Here is a 20322-nt window from a genome sequence, read left to right as displayed (position 1 = left end):
GGAGAGGAGCTTCAGGTACTTGGGAGTTCAGGTGGCCAGGAGCTGGGGGGCCTTGCATAAGCTAAACCTCACAAGGCTGGTGGAGCAAATGGAGGAGGAGTTTAAGAGGTGGGACATGCTGCCGCTGTCTTTGGCGGGTAGGGTGCAGTCAGTCAAGATGACGGTGCTCCCGGGGTTTCTGTTCCTATTCCAGTGCCTCCCCATCCTTATCCTGAAGGTCTTTTTCAGGCAGGTTAACAGGAGCATTACGGGGTTTGTGTGGGCACACGGGACTCCAAGGGTGAGACGGGTGTTCTTGGAGCAGGGCAGGGATGGGGGGGGGTGGCATTGCCCAACCTCTGTGGGTATTATTGGGCTGCCAACGCAACGATGGTGCGTAAGTGGGTAATGGACGGGGAGGGGGCAGCATGGAAAAGGATGGAGATGGCATCCTGTGTGGGCACGAGCCTGGAAGCGCTGGTAACGGCGCCGCTCCCTCCAACGAGTTATACCACGAGCCCGGAGGTGGCAGCTACCCTCAAGATTTGGAGGCAATGGAGGCAGCACAGGGGGGAGGTGGGGCCTCGATGGGGTCCCTGATACGGGGGAACCACCGGTTTGTTCCGGGGAGAATTGATGGCGGGTTCCTGAGTTGGCACAGGGCAGGTGTCAGGAGGCTGGGGGACCTGTTCATAGATGGGACGTTTGCGAGCCTGGGTGAGCTGGAGTGGAAGTTTGGGCTTCCCCGGGGAACACCTTTAGGTACATGCAAGTAAGGGCGTTTGTCAGGCGGCAGGTGGTGGTGTTCCCTCTGCTGCCGCCACGTGGGGTTCAGGACAGGGTGCTCTCGGGGTATGGGTTGGAGAGGGGAGGATCTCGGAAGTGTACCAGGTGGTGCAGGAGGTAGACGAGGCCTCGGTGGAGGATCTGAAAGATAAATGGGAGGAGGAGCTGGGTGAGGAGATTGAGGAGGGGACGTGGGCAGATGCCCTAGAAAGGGTGAACTCCTCCTCTTCGTGTGCGAGGCTTAGCCTCATACAGTTTAAGGTACTGCATAGGGCTCATATGACCGGGACAAGGATGAGCCGGGTTTTTGGGACCGAGGACAGGTGTATTAGGTGCTCAGGGAGCCCAGCAAACCATGTCCACACGTTCTGGGCATGCCCAGCGCTGGGGGAATTTTGGAAGGGCGTAGCAAGGACAGTATCGAGGGTGGTAGGATCCAGGGTCAATCCAGGCTGGGGACACGCAATATTTGGGGTTGCAGTGGAGCCGGGAGGGCAGGAGGCGAAAGAGGCCGGTGTTCTGGCCTTTGCATCCCTAGTAGGCCAGCAGAGGATTCTTCTTCAGTGGAAGGATGCGAGGCCCCCAAGCGTGGAGGCCTGGGGCAACGATATGACGGGGTTTATTAAATTGGAGAGGGTGAAATTTGCCCTGAGGGGGTCATTGCAGGGGTTTTTCAGGAGATAAAACCATTCCTAGATCTCCTGGCAGAGCGATAAAAACAAAAGGCCAGCAGCAGCCGGGGGGTGGGGGGGGGGGGGTTATCTCTTTGTTTTTGGTTGAATATCTTTTTTGCCGACGACGGGCGTTAATTTATTGTTTCTCTTTTGTATATACGGGGGGGGGGGGGAGGAGAAAGAGTCCTGTTCTTTTTGTTCTTAGCATTTTCTGTTATTGTTTTCTTTTTGTGTGAAAATTTGAATTAAAATAATTCTTTAAAAAAACTATTACACTTCGTTACAGCCAGAGTTTGCTGATGGTAGCAAGTTAGTATTCAGCAGCCAGTCTACAAAATGATTCTCAGATTGAAATAAACGAACAGTAATTCTTAGTTTTCGTTACTAGAATAATTCTGAAAAGAAGAAATGTTTTAGTCATACCCAACAATCTGTGTGTGCATATATATATGTACAAAATATGACGCTAACAAAAAATAAAAGCGCAAACTTAATTAAAATTGGTCAGATGCGCCTGCCAGATGGGCCAGAAAGAATTGTTAGCTAGCTGTCTTAGAGTTGGTAGATCACACGGGTGCAGCAAATAAAGAATAATCACACAGAGGAACACACACCTCTAATGGGACCCACCTGACTTTCAGTCCATTAACTTAAATAGGACTGATTCCCTTGCAAACATCTGTTCCTCCCCCAATTTTGCTCTCTCCCCTGCATGCAGTTAATACAATACACATAGGTGCAGGATCAGGAAAATCAACCCACTGTCGTTACTCTGTGTTGATTTTCTTCTTCTTCCTCTGTCACTCTCCCCTTTTCAGTGCTCCTCCTCGCAACACACTTGGCTGTGGCATTTACATGCATTTCATCCAGCTTGCCCCAGCTGAGAGCAGGAAAGAGAAACATTCATGGAACAGTGGCTATTCCATCGTTTGTACTCGACTGAAAAGCTTTCGATGAAGACTGCAGGGCGTAAACTAGAATAACCCTTAATAATAATAACCCTTGCACAGCAATCTCAAACTTGAGTTTGTTCTCCGAAAACTAGACTAGATACACTTGAATAAGATATCATTCTTCATGAATCCAGGGACGGCAGCTGAATGCAGAATTGGTAGGCTGGGGTACAAGGTACCCAGAAATCTTTTGGCAATCTTACTTCAAAAAGTTACGATTGTCGTCTTCTTTTTCAGTGGTCACTCGTTAACAAGTATGATTGTCACAGTGGAGACGGCATGGGGGGAAACAGGGGGCTCGAAAAGGAGCCCAAGAAAGGAATACCAGTGATCTAGAGTCCAAGGATCGATCCCACCTCTCAGGAAAAACTGTCAAGTGTAGAGTCGAAGATGTGGCTTCGAGGACCGGGCTCATCTGCCGCGCAAGAACCCAGAGATGGGGGATTTAGAGGGTGGCAAAAGGGTGGGCATCAGTAAATTGAGGGACCTGTTTATTGGCGGGAGGTTTGCGGGCCTGGGGGAACTGGAAGATAAATGTGGGCTTCCCCAAGGGAACATGTTCAGATACTTGCAGGTAAAGGCGTTTGCTAGGCGACAGGTAGAGGGATTCCCTTTGCTGCCCTCGCGGGGGACGATGGACAGAGTGCTTTCGGGGGTGTGGGTAGGAGAGGGGAAGGTGTCTGACATCTATAAGGTAATGCAGGAGGTGGAGGAGTCGTCAGTGGAGGAGCTGACGGCTAAATGGGAGGAGGAACTCGGGGAGCAGATAGAGGATGGGACTTGGGCAGATGCCTTGGAGAGAGTCAACTCTTCCTCCTCATATGCGAGACTTAGTCTCATCCAATTTAAGGTGCTGCACCGGGTCCACATGTCCGGGACTAGGATGAGTAGGTTCTTTGGGGGTGAGGACAGGTGCACCAGATGTTCGGGGAGTCCAGCGAACCACACCCATATGTTCTGGGCATGCCCAGCACTGGAAGAATTCTGGAAGGGCGTGGCGGGGACAGTGTCGAGGGTGGTTGGATCCAGGGTCAAACCAGGGTGGGGACTCGCGATTTTTGGAGTTGCGGTAGAGCCGGGAGTGCAGGAGGCGAAAGAGGCCGGTGTCCTGGCCTTTGCGTCCCTAGTAGCCCGACGAAGGATCTTGCTGCAGTGGAAGGATGCGAGGCCCCCAAGTGTGGAGACCTGGATCAGTAACATGGCGGGATTTATAAAATTGGAACGGGTCAAATTTGCCCTGAGAGGATCAATACAAGGGTTCTATAAACGATGGCAGCCTTTTCTGGACTTCTTGGCTCAAAGATAGGTATCTTGGTCAATAGCAGCAGCAACCCGGGGAGGGGGGGGTTCCTTATTGTAGTTTCTATTATGTAACTTAATATTGTGTTAATTTGCGTTGTTGTTAATATGCTGTGTTGTTCATGGAGGTGGGGCGAATGTTTATGATTGCTATTATTATTGTTATTTTTGGTATTTTATTATGGTTCGTTGTTGTTGTATAAATTCAAAATTTTTCAATAAAAATTATTTTTAAAAAAAAACAAAAACAAGTATGATTGTCCACCTAAAAAACACCACGTTACTGGTCATGGGTCCTGTGGGTTCTTGCGCGGCAGATGAGCCCGGTCCTCGAAGCCACATCTTCGACTCTACACTTGACAGTTTTTCCTGAGAGGTGGGATCGATCCTTGGACTCTAGATCACTGGTATTCCTTTCTTGGGCTCCTTTTCCTGGCCTCCTCTTGCCGTCAGATGTCCTCGAAGAATTGTGTCCCTTTCAATCAGGAGGTTCAAATGTCGTGCTGGTGCAGTAAAAGGTCTGCTCTTTGGATTTTGGGCTCAGAACTAATGTACTTCACCTTGACAATAATAAAATAATTCAAAAACTGGATCCTGTTCAAGCCCAAATGCCCACCAGCCACATTTCTGAGCAGATGGAACAGATGAGTAACTATCAAATTCAGTTACCGATAAAACCTACTTCAGCTGGGAATTATTTCCGATTGAAACAAATAAAACAATTTATAAATGATCACACAAGAAGGTCTAACACAAATGATGGTACAGTACCACCATGTGATGAGGCAACGTTAAACAGTATGTTCCATTCGCATCTATTGGGCTAAATCTGCCCGATGCCCTTCAAAACTTATGTGTGGGCACCTGTGCCTCAACAGGAATCTGGAGTACCCAGAGTGTTCAGTCTGCTTCACCAGGTCACAAACACTGAAATCTAATTATTGGCACAAGCCTTCTGATCTTGGGAGGTGGGCATGGACTGGCCTAGTGCCAATAGGTAGCATGACCAGAGTTCATTCACATTCTGTCAACTGAATCCAACACAACACAAATGTGCAGTCAGCCCCTCACTTTTCATTACATCCTGCTGTTATACCACTAAATTAAACACCAGATTTATTCCAATACTGGTTGAAGTTTGGCACCAAGTTGGTAGAATTATAATATGAAGTTAGACAGCTGATTTTCGTACATGAATGAAAATCTAGGTGTTCAAAACTAGACATAACTTGATGCACTTGTACAAAAAAATCCCTCAACTTGCCATTTTAACAGAGGCAATAACCTATTTGAGATAAAAGGAATATGCTAATGCTCTCTTTAAATATCAGGAGAGGAGTTTCATTGGAGCGTTTTAAGTAATGGTGGAATAACATGGCGAGCAATAATTTCCAGGCTATAATATTTTTTAAAACATTTTTGGAAGCTGACATAAAACATGTGCCACAATGGCTGGTGTCCAGTGTAGTTATGCAATTATCATTTTGCAATACAGTGCACAATCTACACATAATTCATCATTTTTAACTGAATCATCATTTATCCTCAAACTCCACGCATTTGAGGAAGTGAAGAAATGCTCACGCAACAGCACTCAGCACTGGAAACCCTGGCAGACTTTCGCCTCCCAAACCACGGGGTGCTCAGGCCAACTCTTTCCTTCCTTGGAACTGCCTTGACAGAGATCAATTCATTCAACATAGACTGCGGAACTGAAACCAAGCCTTCCCTGGGACATCAGATGAACTTGCTTGCCACCTTCTTGTCAGAAAGGCAAACTCGGAACCAACTTCAAAAAAGTAGCGACCAAATGAAATGAAATGTAATGAAAATCGCTTATTGTCACGAGTAGGCTTCAATGAAGTTACTGTGAAAAGCCCCTAGTCGCCACATTCTGGCGTCTGTCCGGGGAGGCTGGTACGGGAAGCAGGACAAACAGGACAAGCAGGACAAACTTCTACAAATTATCTTTTGAGAGTTCTAATTTTCATAAATCCCAAAAAATCTAGCAATAGGATCCAAAATACCAATGCAAAATTGTTCAACAACAGGAACACAAAGCCAACTTCAGTTCAAGTTGCATTCTTGGCACTACTGGGCATTATGTTAATTATGTTCCATTTCTGTCTCTCCCAACTGGAAGGACTTTGCAAGAGGAGATCTGAGAGTCTCAAGGGAGAAAGACAAAAATAAGGCATTATTACTACAAAAAGTACAATCAACTTTACAATTCACATCAGACGGTGTTTCCCTAAACTGTTTTCAGGCCACCCACTGAGAAAATAGGAGAAGTGCAGACGAGGACATGTGTGAAAGATATGTTATGCAATTTACAAATGAATCAATTACATCTCCCAATTACACAATTGTACAATTAAATATTGGTCAATATAGGTACACTCCTGAACACAAGCCATGCACTGATTAAAGGAACTACCAGCATACCTGAGAGATTGTTAAAGTTTGTAACAGAAAACTTCCAAATGAATCATTGCGTTTTCACCATTCACAGTTCTTCACGTTTTGAATCCCGAATTTAACCAGGTCTGAACCTAGTATGCATACATGGAAGCAGTATACTGCATTGATTGGCTCATTTATGATTTATGGTCTTTAACAAGTTCAATTGGCCCTATGCCATTCCTGACATTTTTGCAATCTTTCTAAAACTATTTTCTTATGAACAGAAGTGATGAATGCTCCCACACAGACGATTAATGCACAGAAACCTTTTCTCCACGTTATATCAATCTTCATCCATGAGTATTAACGGGCAGCACTGTAGCACAAGTGGATCGCACTGTGGCTTCACCGTGCCAGGGTCCTGGGTTTGATTCCCTGCTGGGTCACTGTCTGTGTGGAGTCTGCACGTTCTCCCCGTGTTTGCGTGGGTTTCCTCCGGGTGCTCCGGTTTCCTCCCACAGTCCAAAGACGTGCAGGTTAGGTGGATTGGCCATGATAAATTGCCCTTAGTGACCAAAAAGGTTAGATGGGGCTATTGGGTTACGGGGATAGGGTGGAAGTGAGGGCTTAAGTGGGTCGGTGCAGACTCGATGGGCCGAATGGCCTCCTTCTGCACTGTATATTCTATTGTTTCAGAAAGCTTCAGAGATATATTGTTCCGAAAAACCCTTGCAAATGGACTACTTACAACAAAGTTAGATGGCACCTGGCAGCCACTGCTCTGGAGCTGATAGTTTCACCTTAGCCGGTGCTAACTTTGACGTTTGAACGTCAAGACTTAGAAACACAGAGAGCATTCAAAGAATCAATTAATGTAACTGCACAAACAACAGTCGAGTGTATAAACAATAAACATTAGACCACAATTCTATCTGTGAATGTGTCCATAATACACGCTGCCTCAATACTTGCAAAATCATTTGTAATGCAGCCAAATGTGCTCATCATGGCAAGGCTTCCAGTTCAAATCATGTTCCCACCCTGCTGGTGAAGCTTTTATCATGTATAACCATTACTATGCTTAATTTAAAAATAGATCTCTTGTATATGTTTATCTAAAGTGCTGTGGATGCAATCCATCACTCATGGTCATTAGCGGAATTTCGTAATAAGTACAGCATCCATAATTTTCATTAGAACGGCTGCAGGACTGTTTCATTAAGTACAATGACAAAATATGTTAGTCAAGCTACATATTTACATCGTAACATAATATTATTTGGTGTGAGTGTGCAATATAAAGAAAACTACGTTTAGCTGCACAGAGATAGGAAGGGATGATACCATGAAGAGTGTTGAAAATGAGGATAATCATTTTAAAATCAAGACATTGCTTGATCAGGAATTGCTTGATCAGGAGCCAAGGTAAGTCAGCGATTACAGTGGAAACGGTGCTTGGTGCGGGTTAAACATAGAAAATAGAAGCAGAAGGAGGCCATTCGGCCCTTCGAGCCTGCTCCGCCATTCATTACGATCATGGCTGATCACAAAGTTCAATACAATACCCCGATCCTATCGTCACCCCATATCCCTTGATCCCTTTAGGCCCAAGAGCTAGGATTACTTCCTTCTTGAAATTACACGACATTTTGGCATCAACTACTTTCTATGGTAGCAAATTCCACAGATTCACCACTCTCTGGCTGAAGACATTTTTCCTCACCTCAGTTCTAAAAGGTTTACCCCTTATTCCCAAACAATGACCCCTAGTTCTGGACTCCCCCACCATCAGGAACATTCTTTCTGAATCGACCCTGTCAAATCCTGTTAGAATTTTGTAAATTTCTATGAGATCTCATCTCATTCTTCTAAACTCCAATGAATATAATCCTAACTGATTTAGTCTCTCCTCTTATGACAGTCCTGCCATCCTAGGAATCAGCCAGGCAAACCTTCACAGCATTCCATCCATAGTGAGAACATCCTTCCTCAGACAAGGACACCAAAACTACACACAATACTCCAGGTGTGGCCTCACAAATGCCCTATACAGGACATGGACAGCAGAGTTTTGGATGACCTCAAGTTCACAGAGGGTAGGGCAGCACGGTGGCCTAGTGGTTAGCACAACCGCCTCACGGCACTGAGGTCCCAGGTTCGATCCCGGCTCTGGGTCACTGTCTGTGTGGAGTTTGCACATTCTCCCCGTGTCTGCGTGGGTTTCGCCCCCACAACCCAAAAATGTGCAGAGTAGGTGGATTGGCCACGCTAAATTGCCCCTTAATTAGAAAAAAATAATTAGGTAATCTAAATTTATAATTTAAAAAAAGTTTACAGAGGGTAGAATGTGAGATGCCAGCCAGAAACAAACTGGAATAATAATTCAGAGGTAACAAAGGCATGAATCAGTGTTAAGACCATTGAGAAAAGAATCTGTTGTGTTGACAGGGATATACTGGCAAGGCTATCCTGATCACCAAAATCAATAAAATTCAGTTACTTTGGTTCCAAAAGTAAGCAACCCAAAGATAAAGGATGCAGTTGTGGGACAAAATGGAGTGCGAAGCCACCTATGATCTTTTATTTTTGCTACAAGTACGTATGTTTTTTTTTTCTATTTGAAATTAATAAACTACCAATATGTGCATAAATCACATGTGGGAAAACTCAATCTGTCTGCTAATGTACATGGATATTTATACGGAAATCGAGGCTGGAATTCTCTGGCTACAGACAGGGAGATGTTACTGTATTGAGAAGGAAATACATTTTTTCTACAGTCATTATCATTCCAGTCACTGGATATCAATAGACTGGCATACCCTATGTATGATGATACAACACAAATGCCTTTCAAATTTGAATGTGCTACCATGGCTTATTAATATAAATGAACTAGCTGTATCTCTGAACTTTCCTTTATCAACACTATTTTTTGAAAAACAAGAATATTTTTTGCATTCTATCCATGACAACAATGCGCAAATTTAGTGTAAAAATAATCACAAGGTGCTTCATGAATAAGACATTTTAAAAACTATGGGATGGTTGGCAACAGCTAGTCGCGGAGGGGTCAATTTTGGGAGGAGACCCCGCTGCCCCGAGTGGCCCGTTCTTCGCCATTAAATCTTCTAGGAGTAGGTCAATGAACCAACCACACACCCACATGTTATGTGTCAAGCACAGCATTTCAATGGCAGGAATCATAGCATTCAGACAGTAAAGAAACACTTTCACTGCCATTATCGCGCAGTGTTATTAACATACTCCTGTGCTCTTTTCACAGGTTGAATGATCCAGGCATCCTGCTTCTGGTGCTTTCCAACAGCAGAGAATACACCAAATTAATTACTGTAGAGTAGGTTTTACCAATATTGTGCTCCCAGCAGGGGATATAGTGCTCCAACCCTGATTCTGCACTCCATGGGACACGTGAACCTGCCCTTATAAACCATCTGGTGTGGTAATGGTACAAAGAATAAAGCTATCCCCACGATTAAGGGGATACAAACGACCTGATCTTAATGTCTCCTTACCACAATGTCATTAAGGAGGTTGCTATCTGGCACAAAATCAATTCAGCATTGAAAGATTCAATCCACTCCCGTCCATCCCCACTTTCAAGATTAGTACCTCATGGTTACCAGCCGAAGTAAGTGCCACAATATTGAGAGCATCATATTGTCAACCGAGTCTCACCTGGCTAGACAAAATCTGTTGTCCGCATTATTTTACTTTTACATAAACTAGCTTCAAAATTACATTATGCAAGTAAAATGGCATTTTTAACACAAATTTAACCTGGAATGCGCTACGGAATGTGTGGTGCTGTCCGGGAATAATTTGTCCTTTTGTCCAAAGCAACTCAATAATGAAGCGTCGGCAGTAAACGCGTGTATGAGAAACCTAAATTCCCATCCTTACGAGCATTTCTCATTTGTAAAGCTGTTTCTGAATATCAGAACCTGAATTAGCGTCATTTCTTAATCAGGCCTGTCAAGTCTGACACAGCAGGTGTAGCATTCACCCATTTTGACCTCGTCTCATGCTTTAATTTTCAAATCACACAGTAAACCACTGAAGCAGAAGATTTGCGAAATAAGCCAATTGATCATGGGCAGTAAAGATTCAAAGGGACAGCACTGCAGGAGAAGGATTAAAAGCAGCAGCAAGAGAAAGGATGAAGCAGTGAGAAGCGGTTTTGATGCATCCATGAAAGAGTGAAAGACACAGTGGGAGAAGTTAAGATTGAGGCGCCCCAGGTACCTGAGAGTCTTGCACCTCCCCACTCTCTGTTGTGATGTCTACCACTGATTCCCCGCTTAGTGCACAATAGGCTCGGTCACTGTCCGTGTCATTTGGCTGGCTGTTGGTAAATGTGAGAACAACAGAGTTTTACTCAAATGTAATATAATTTTCCTCAGAAATCTTTAAAGATCATTTTGGACCTTTCTCCAAATCCCTTATCGGTGCCTTTTCCATTAAGAGGTCTAATCTGATAATATACTGCCTACTACATTTTCACCTCTATTCTCTCAGGGCTCAACTATTCCAATGTGCTCCTAACCCACCTCTCATCTTCTACCCGCAAGGAACTCCAGCTCAATAAACTGCTGTCTATCCCACAGCAAGTCTTGGTGTTTAACTATATTCAGGTGATGGGCCTTAACTGGCGATATACATGTGCTCCTATCTCTCAGATTTGTTACAGCGCAGAATGAGGCCATTCGACTCATCATGTCTACACTGGGTCTTCGACTGAGCAAGTAGTTGGCTGGTTAGTGATGTGGAGCAATGCCAATAGCACAGGTTCAGTTCCCATACCGGCCTTCTCAACCTTGCCCTTCGTCTGAAGTGTGGTGACCCTCAGGCTAAATCACCATGGGTCAATTCTCAAAGGGGACAGCATCCTATGGTCTGCTGGAACTATGGCAGCATTTACATTTTTATCTACTCTGTCCAGGCCCCTCAGGATTTTATCTATCTGTTAAATTCTACCAGCTGCTGTGGGAAGATTTGATCTCATCCGCCCAGAGCCTGGGTCTCTGGATTACTAGTCCAGTGATGTTGAGAGGACACATGAGAAGACTGGAACTGTGTTTTGTGAGTTTGGTGACACATGCCTGATGCTATAATGCGAGGCTTTAGTTCTACCTTTCACTCCCTGACAACCTGCAGTGTAACAATGATCACCCAAAACCCTCGTCCTTGCTGACCTACATTGGTCCTCAGTGCTCCCATGTCCCAAATTTTCAAATTTGTTGAAACCACTCAAATGGTCATTGGATAGGCATATGGATGATAAGGGAATAGTGTCGATGGGCTTTAGAGGGGTTTCACAGGTCGGCGCAACATCGAGGGCCGAAGGGCCTGTACTGCACTGTAATGTTCTATGTTCTATGTTCACTCTTGTGACTTCACCCATCCCTATTTCTAGTAGCTTCCCCAGCCCTGTAGCTCCCCACATCCCCATACCCCAAACAAACTTTATGTTCCTCTGGCTCTGGCCATTTATACATCTCCCTTTGTCCCACCAGTAATGGCTGCACCTTCAGTCACCACACCTCACAATCTGGAATTCCATCCCCAAGTTCATTCTCATGTCCACCTACCTCTCCTCCTTCAAGACCCTCCGTTAAGAGACTCCTTAAATAACATCCACTTAAATAAGCGATTGGTCATCCCCCCCCCCCCCCCCCCCCCCCCCCCCCCCCCCCCCCCCCCCCCCTTCTAATTAGGTCACTGTAAAACACTTTAAACAACATTAATCGCCATTAGTGACGTGGTATAAATGTAACTGTTGCTGAAAGGGAGAAAGGCTGCTATTATTCTATTATTCCTCTGGTCAAGAGATGCGAGTTAGTATGCACCCATTTGATTTTACATCACCCCTGTAAGGATAAACAGAAATCAGACTGATCGACCTTCAGGAGTCCCTTCTGAAAATGGGAATGTGCAGTTCAGTCAAATCACATTAGAGAAAAAAAACTCCTCAGGTTCACTGCATTAGCACTATGCAATACAGTGCGTTGGTTCTTAAGTCAGTCAAGATAGTGTTTTTATTTATATATTTTGAAAAAAACTCATTATTTCACAATCACTCATTGAGCTGCTTGCCATATCATAAATATTATGCTGAAAACAGGACATGTACCAGAAAAACTGATGAATAATTCTAAATTATTAGTATCAGGTGATATGCCACGAATGGGAACATGTCAGTGACAAAATGATTTCATTTTAGTCATCTTAATAGTTTATGGTTTTTACAGATATAACTTTTTATTCAATAAATATACTCCAGGATTTAGTTATGTCAAAATTGAAAGCATATATTTAGTATTTAGGTGCATTCCAATTTCCACCCCTTTCTCACCTACACATGGTCCGTCTCTGATGCTACCCTTCCGTTCTGTGACCTCTCTGTCTCCATTTCTGTAGACTGACCACCAATATTCATTACAGACCCACGGACTCCCATAGCTACCTTGATTACAGCTTCTCACAGCCTAGTTCCTGAAAGCACGCCATCTCCAGTCCCCTAGTTTCTCTGCCTCAGTTGCACCCTTTCTGATGCCAACTTCGAAAAAAGTGCCTCTGTCATGTCTGTCTTTTTCCCCAGAGCAAGGCTTCCCTCCCTTTTAGTTGAGAGCACTCAACCGTGTCCGACCCATCTCCCGCACCTTTATCCTCACTCCTTCCTCTCCCTCCAAGAACTCACTTTTCACCCCACCAGCTTCTGCATTCTAAGTATCATCCTCTGCCATTTCTGCCAAATCCAGCATGATGCCAACACGATGCCATCACAAATAATATCTTCCCAGCACCCCCTCCCCCACCCCCACCCCGTCAGCAATCTGCAGGAACGACTCCCTCGATGCCACCACGGTCCACTCCTCCATCACCCCAAACCCTTGATCCCCTTCCCACGGCTCCTTCCCATGCAATCACAGGTGATGTAACATTGACCCCTTTACCTCCTCCCGCCTCACTATTCAAGACTTCAAACACTCCTTTCAGGTGAAACAACATTTCGCTTGTACCTGCTTCATTTTAGTCTTTTGAATTCACTGCTCTCAATGTGATCTCCTCTACATTGGAGAGACTAAACGCAGACAGGGTGACCGCTTTGCTCCAAGCCTAACCTTCCTGTCGTTTATCATTTCAACTCACCATCTTGTGCTCATGTCATTATGTCTGGCTTTGACCTACTGCAATTCTCCAGTGAAGACCAATTCAAAATGGAGAAACCAACACCTCGGGCGGGATTCTCCCCTACCCGGCGGGGTGGAGGGGTCCCTGTGGGACAGAGTGGCGTGAACCACTCCGGCGTCGGGTCGCCCCAAAGGTGCGGAATCCTAGGCTTGCCCCGGAGTGGTTGGCGCAAAGCCAACTGGCGGCGAAGGGCCTCCACCTCCACCGGCCGGCGCGAGCTGACGCATGCGCGGGAGCGCCAGCATGTGCTGGCGTCATCCCCACGCATGTGCAGAGGGATTCACTTCCGCACCGGAAATGGAGGAACTGTACAGTCTCCGGTGCGGAAGGATAGAGTGCCCCCACGGCACAGGCCCACCTGCGGATCAGTGGCCCCGATCACAGGCCAGGCCACCATGGGGGCACCTCAGGGGGACAGATCCCCCCCCCAACCATGAACCCCGGAGGCCGCCCGCGCCGCCAGGTCCCGCCGGTAAGGGACCTACTCCAATTTACGCCGGCAGGATTGGCAAAGAACGGGCGGGACTTCGGCCCATTGCGGGCCTGAGAATACGGGGAGTCCCGAGGCCCATTGAGTCGCGCTGGTCCCCATCAGTCTCAGAGGCGGGCGGCGCGACTCACGCTGTGCCGAATTTTGGGGGAGCAAGAGAATTTGGAGGATGGCGGGGGCAGGATTCACACCGCCCCTTGCTTTCACCAACCTTTGTTCTCCTATTCACATATTCTGCCATTTTATCAGTCTGCCACGATCAGCACCTTTGTTAACAAATGCGACCATTAACACGCCATTTGTCTTGTGCCCATGTCAAACTCTCCTTAGCTCCCACCTATCCATAACCTCCTATTTTGCTACACCTTCTCCACACCCCTTTCCAACTATATAACCCGCCACATTTCCATCCCTCTTCGGCTCTGAAGGTGGTCATATGGACTCAAAAACATTAACTCTGTCTCTCTCTCCACTGCGCTGCCATACCAGCAAAATATATCCAGCATTTTTGTTTTTATTTCAGATTTCCAGCATCCAGAGTATTTTGAGTTTAATTTAGCATTTAGGTGCATCCTGATTATATGCTGTCGACCAACTGTTCACCTCTTTCCTTTCTAGCCTCGGTCTCTATGGGTACTGGTACTGCTTCAGTACTTTACCATATGGTTTCTTTGAAATGGAATAAAAACACTTGGTGCATTTCCACAATTCTAATTATATATAGTTTTCCTACCAGCCTTTCGAGCACACGCAAACCTCATGAGAAACGTATTTGCCATAAATCTCTGGCATGCTACGCGATTTTCCTAATACAGTAAGTGTTATGCACGAAGAACGAAAACTCAAGGTGAAGTGGAACATCATTCTCCAATGTAAACAGCAGCACAGTCTGTCTACAGGCCATTTCAAATATTTATGTCAGAACAGCACTCATCGACCTTAACAAATACTATGATAGCAGACACTGAGTAGCTCTTCGCAAAATGGTACTGTGCTAGGACGGTGCGTGTTGTGAAGGCTGCCCCTATGTTCAGTAACATGGCAGACCTTACAGCACGGGCTGCAACAGAAAAGTAAACATTCGAGGGCAGTTGTCTAAATGAAGGAACTTGTACTCTCTTTTTCTGACTGAGAATATTCTGTGACACAAGTGGGTTTCCACGCGGCATAGACCCAGTCTAAAAAAATGATCAAGAGCAGAACTTCTGCCTCTGTTGGAGATTTGGAGAACAACATCCCTAGGTGCTCCTCTGCTGTCGTTACACCTCTACAACCTGAGGGCAACCTGAGGCATTATTGCAGTAATGTATAGAGTTTAACAGACTATGGAGCAGAAGTTAAACCATCTTAAATTTGAACATGCAATTTGAAGTGAAGAAAGCTGGCAAGCCCAATAGTAGACTCCCAGGGACCCCCACCAAAATTAGATCAACATAGGGCAGCGGAGTGGCACAGTGGTTAGCACTGCTGCCTCAGTGCCAGGACCCGGGTTCAATTCCGGCCTTGGGTGACTGTCTTATCGTTCTCCCCGTGTCTGCGTGGGCTTCCTCCGGGTGCTCTGGTTTCCTCTCAAAGTCCAAAGATGTCCAGGTTAGGTGGATTGGACAATCTAAAATTGCCCCTTAGTATTCAGGGATGTGCCTTTGAGTTTGGGTTATTGGGTTGCAGGGGATAGGGTGGGGTGCTCTTTCAGAGGGTCGGTTCAGACTCAATGGGCCAAATGGCTTCCTTCTGCACTGTAGGGATTCTATGATTTCTATTTGCACTCAATAATAAACGTAAAATTGATGCTTAACCACAAAGCACTCTTCGGACACAGGCAAAAATAAAAAGACAGCAAATAATTAGGACTCTAGGAAAGGCCCTTCTGGACCAGAAGGAGCAAGGCGGATGCTCCAGGCTCCACAAAGGTTTAGGCCTCACCTCCCCAGTCACAAATCCCTGCCCACGATAACTTGAGTGCTGTGGACCATTCCTTGTGTCACCCGACATTGTGTTTTCACCCACTAGCTCCAAGTGAGAAGCTGACTTGAGGCATTCAGATGAGGCTCGGGAGTTAAAATCTGACCGTTCAGAAAAAAGGTACTCAAACCAGCCAGTGCTGCGAGTGAAGAACTTTGCAATTATTGCACTTCACTGGAATGTATAGGACGTTTTTCTATGTCAATGACACAATTTAAATGCAAATTGTTGTTGACAACATGAATTTTAATGGTTTGAACTCCTTGCCCGTTCCTGACCGTAGAAATCTCTAGAGATCTGGGACAAATTATCATAATCTTTACACCCACGTTATTCCCAGCACCTTCAGAACAATACCAAGAAATTTTAGTTATTGATGTATTATGTGATCGAATGGGGAGGAGTTGATTTCATAGTATTTACAGTACAGAAGGAGGTTATTCGGCCCATCGAGTCTGCACCAGCTCTTGGAAAGAGCAACCTACCCAAGCCCATACCTCCACCCTATCCCCATAACCCAGTAACCCCACCTAACACTAAGGGCAATTTGGACCCTAAGGGCAATTTATCATGGCCAATCCACCTAACCTGCACATCTTTGGACTGTGGGAGGAAACCGGAGCACCCGGAGAAAACCCACGCACACACGGGGAGGATGTGCAGACTCCGCACAGACAGTGACCCAAGCTGGGAATCGGACCTGGTACCCTGGAGCTGTCAAGCATTTGTGCTAACCACTATGCTACTGTGCTGCCCACTAAGCTTGATCCACCCACCATTCAATAAGGTCATGGCTGATCTGATTTTAACCTTAACTTCACATTCCTGCCTACCCCGATAATCTGTCACCCCCTTGTTTATCAACCGTCTCTCTAGCTCTGCCTTAAAGGTATTCAAAGGCTCTGCCCCAACCACCTTTTGGGGCAGAGAACTGAAAAAATTCACAACCATCAGAGAGAGAGTTTTTCCCTCATTCTGTCCTAAATGGGCAAGTTCGGGTACACTGAGGGAGAATTCAGAATATCCATAGTGACTGCATCAGGTGAGGTTTGTTGGGAAGCCATTACCTTTCACCTACACACTTCAGATGCAGAAGAACAAGACCTGGACTATGTAGAATGTGTGAGGCTTCTTGGACCCATTTGCAAAACTGTCCATTCGTATCTTCACAGTCGATACAAACACACTGTTCTTCAAAGTCGGGGACGCGACCCGCGGATGGGTGTCGGAGAGTCGCGGAGCCGTTGTCCGCAGCGCTCCCGATCGCGCAAATCCCCGCGCAGCAACTGGCTTTTCATAACGCCGGCTGCAAGCATCCGCGAACGTGTTAAAAAATATAATTTGGCCGCATTGCGCATGCGCGCACAATGATCGGCACGCATGCGCATTCCGCGAACGTTAAAAAAAATTCGCCCGCATTGCACATGCGCACACAATGATCGGCGCGCATGCGCATTCCGCTAACATATTAAAATTAATTTGGCCGCATTGCACACGTGCGCACGAGATCGGGCACGCATGCGCAGTGCGGCCGCTTTTTTTTAAAAAACGGTTGCAGCTTTTTGTTTTACAAGTTCTGTAGTGGTTTTTATTCATTTATTTTATTCATTTAATTTTTATTTTTTTCATTTATTTTGTTAAATTTTTTTTTGTTTTTACAAGTTCGGGGGGTTTTATTCATTTATTTTACTCATTTTTTTTTTACAAGTTCGGAGGTGGGGGGGGGGGGGGGGGGGTTATTTGATAACATTTTACAGGAAAAAAATTCAGAACATTGGACAGATGGGAGTCGATACTTTCCGACACCAGAAGGCTGCTGACAAACTTCATCCAACAGGTTCCATTGGAGGAGCGTGTACAAGAGCCAAAGGGACCCAAAACCATTTCCTTCATTTTTGTCAGCAGCAAACAAGGGAAGAGAAAATGGTGGGTCATGCAGGTCGGCCGGCGTGGGTCGCGAAGTTCGGCCGGTATGGGTCGCGAAAGTCGGCCGGGTTGGTAAAAATAGGTCCCCGGGAAAAAGGTTTGAAGAACACTGACCTAACAGCACATCTTTCGAGACTTGAGGGAAGAAACTGGAACACCCGGAGGAAATACACGCAGGCACAGGGAGAACGTGCAGATTCCACACACTGACCCAAACCAGGAATTGAACCTGGGTCTCTGGCGCTGTGAAGCAACAGTGCTAACCACTGTGCTAGCGTGCCCCCCCCCCCCATAAACAATAACTGAGTTCTAGATTCTCCCACACACCTCCACCCTATCCCCGTAACTCCACTTAACCTTGTTTGTTTGGACACTAAGAGCAATTTAGAATGTCCAATCCACCTAAACGGAACATCTTTGGACTGTGGGAGGAAACCGGAGCACCCGGAGGAAACCCACGTCGACATGGGGAGAACATGCAGACTCCACACAGTCAATGACCCAAGCCGCAAATTGAACCTGGAACCTTGGCACAGTGAAGCATCAGTGTTAACCACTGTGCTACCATCCACACAGTTTGTGAGCACCTCAAGCCTGCAAGGTCTGAGTCTCCTGCACTCCTGTTTTCCTTGGTCCCTTTACCGGTCTCACTCATGGTCACATTCTCCTGTCCAGGCTACTGAACAAAACAGATGACCATATTCCAAGAGGTGTGACCGTCCTCTGGAACAAAATGCCCAATAGCTTCATAAAATATATATGTGCATGTAAATTCATAGAAATTCACCACAAAATAGAGAGAAAGAAACCACCTGAAACGAATAAGGGCAAGGAGCAATTCTAACCAGTAAAGCAGCTGGAAAGGTATTAGAAATCGACAGAAAGATTTTGTTGTTTTAATTAGGATGTCAGTGAGATAGGAGGTGGAATTTGTAATCAGCAGCTGTACTGGGAGCAGAGAAATAGATAACATACAAACACACAAAAGACATTTTTAAATTGAGAAAATGGTATTGAATGTCTTCACTCAGTACAAAGATTGGAAGCTCTTCATCTTCTGCATATCCTGCGTGCTGCCATCAGCCTTTATGTACCTTTTTCATGGCAACATTATCTGATGGACAGATGGCACCAGTGAATAGAAAGGAGAGCAACCCACGTAGATTGCATGACTCACTTTCAGCACCATTCTTTCAGGGTTGCATATTAAATGCACAGTGTCATTTTAAAATTAATTAATGAGACGTGACCATTGTCGCAAGGCCAGTTTTTGTTGCCCATCGCTCATTGCTTGATGAGGTGGTGGTGAGCCGCCTTCTTGAATTCTACCAGTCAATATAGTGTAGTTACAGCCTGAGTGCTGGTCGGCAGAGAGTTCCAGGGCTTTGACCCAGGAACAGTTAAAGAGGCATTGTAGTTCCAAGTCATAATGCTGTGCAACTTGGGAGGGTGGTGTTCCCATGTGCCTGGTGTTCTTCTGGGTGGTACAGGACAAGGGTTTGGAAGGTGCTGACAAAGGAGTCTTGGAAAGTTGCAGGTGCAACATGCAGTTGGTGCTGCACCTCTGGTGGAGGGAGTGAATGCTGAAGGTGGTAGATGGAGTACCAATCAAGTGGCGGCTTTGTCCTGGATGGCGTTGAGCTTCTTTGTGTTGTTGTTGGAGCTGAACAATTCAGCAAATGGGGGAGTACTCCATCACACTCCTGACTGCTTTGTAAATAGTGGACAGGCCATGGAGAATCAGGTGCCACTCACCATAAAATTCCCAACCGTGAGTATTTATGCGGTTGATGCAGTTATGTTTGTAGTCCACCCCCCCTTCCCACCATAATGCCAATGAAAGATGATGTCAATTTCTCTTTCACTGATCATTGAATGGCACTTGTGTTGCACAGGTGTCGCTTACCACTTGTCAACCTAAGCCCAAATTTTGTCCACACCTTGCTGCATCTGGGCATGGATGGACTGGTTAATTACCCAAGGAGTTGGATGGCACGCTAATCAAAGAGCAGGGGCGGGATTCCTCCCTACCCGGCGGGGCGGAGGGTCCCAGTGTGTTGGAGTGGCGTGAACCACTCCGGCGTCGGGCCGCCCCAAAGGTGCAGACGTCTCCGCACCTTTAGGGGCCAAGCCCTCACATTGAGGGGCTAGGCCCGCGCCGGAGTGGTTCCCACTCCGCCGTTTGGCGTGAATGGCCTTTAGCACCACGCCAGCCGGGGCCGATAGGACTTCGCCAGCCGGCGTAAGTCCGCGCATGCGCTGGAGCATCAGTAGCTGCTGACGTCATACCGGGGCATGCGCAGGGGAGGGGGTTTCTTCCGCCTCTGCCATGGTGAAGACCATGGCGAAGGCAGAAGAAAAAAAAGAGTGCCCCAACAGCACAGGCCCGCCCGCCGATTGGTGGGCCCCGATCGTGGGCCAGGCCACTGTGGGGGCACTCCCCGGGGTCAGACCGCCCCGCGCCCACCCCCCCCCCCCCCCCCCCCCACCCCCACCCCGGACCCCGCTCGCACCTCCAATCCTGCCGGTCAGGTAGGTAGGTGGTTTAATCCACGCTGGCGGGAGAGGCCTATCAGCGGTGGAACATCGGCCCATCGCGGTCCGGAGAATCGCCGCGCGAGGCCCGCCGACTGGC

The 20322-nt window shown here is 46.6% G+C and overlaps 1 protein-coding gene across 5 annotated transcripts in view; it reads right to left on the bottom strand.

The window, feature by feature from the left end:
- Positions 1–20322, bottom strand: part of LOC119977436 (F-box-like/WD repeat-containing protein TBL1X) — a 418532-nt gene that overhangs the window by 176865 nt on the left and 221345 nt on the right. For 2 of the 5 annotated variants that reach the window (XM_038818342.1, XM_038818344.1), the window contains one exon: positions 10361–10460. The exons of the other annotated variants lie outside the window; for them this stretch is intronic. The gene's annotated coding sequence lies outside the window, so the exon portion shown is untranslated. The remainder of the gene's footprint in view (positions 1–10360; positions 10461–20322) is intronic. 5 annotated transcript variants of the gene reach the window in all.

Source organism: Scyliorhinus canicula, chromosome 14 (genome assembly GCF_902713615.1).
Source record: "Scyliorhinus canicula chromosome 14, sScyCan1.1, whole genome shotgun sequence".
NCBI lineage: Eukaryota > Metazoa > Chordata > Chondrichthyes > Carcharhiniformes > Scyliorhinidae > Scyliorhinus > Scyliorhinus canicula.
Note: the sequence above shows the minus strand (reverse complement) of the source record. Positions and strands in the feature narration are given on the sequence as shown.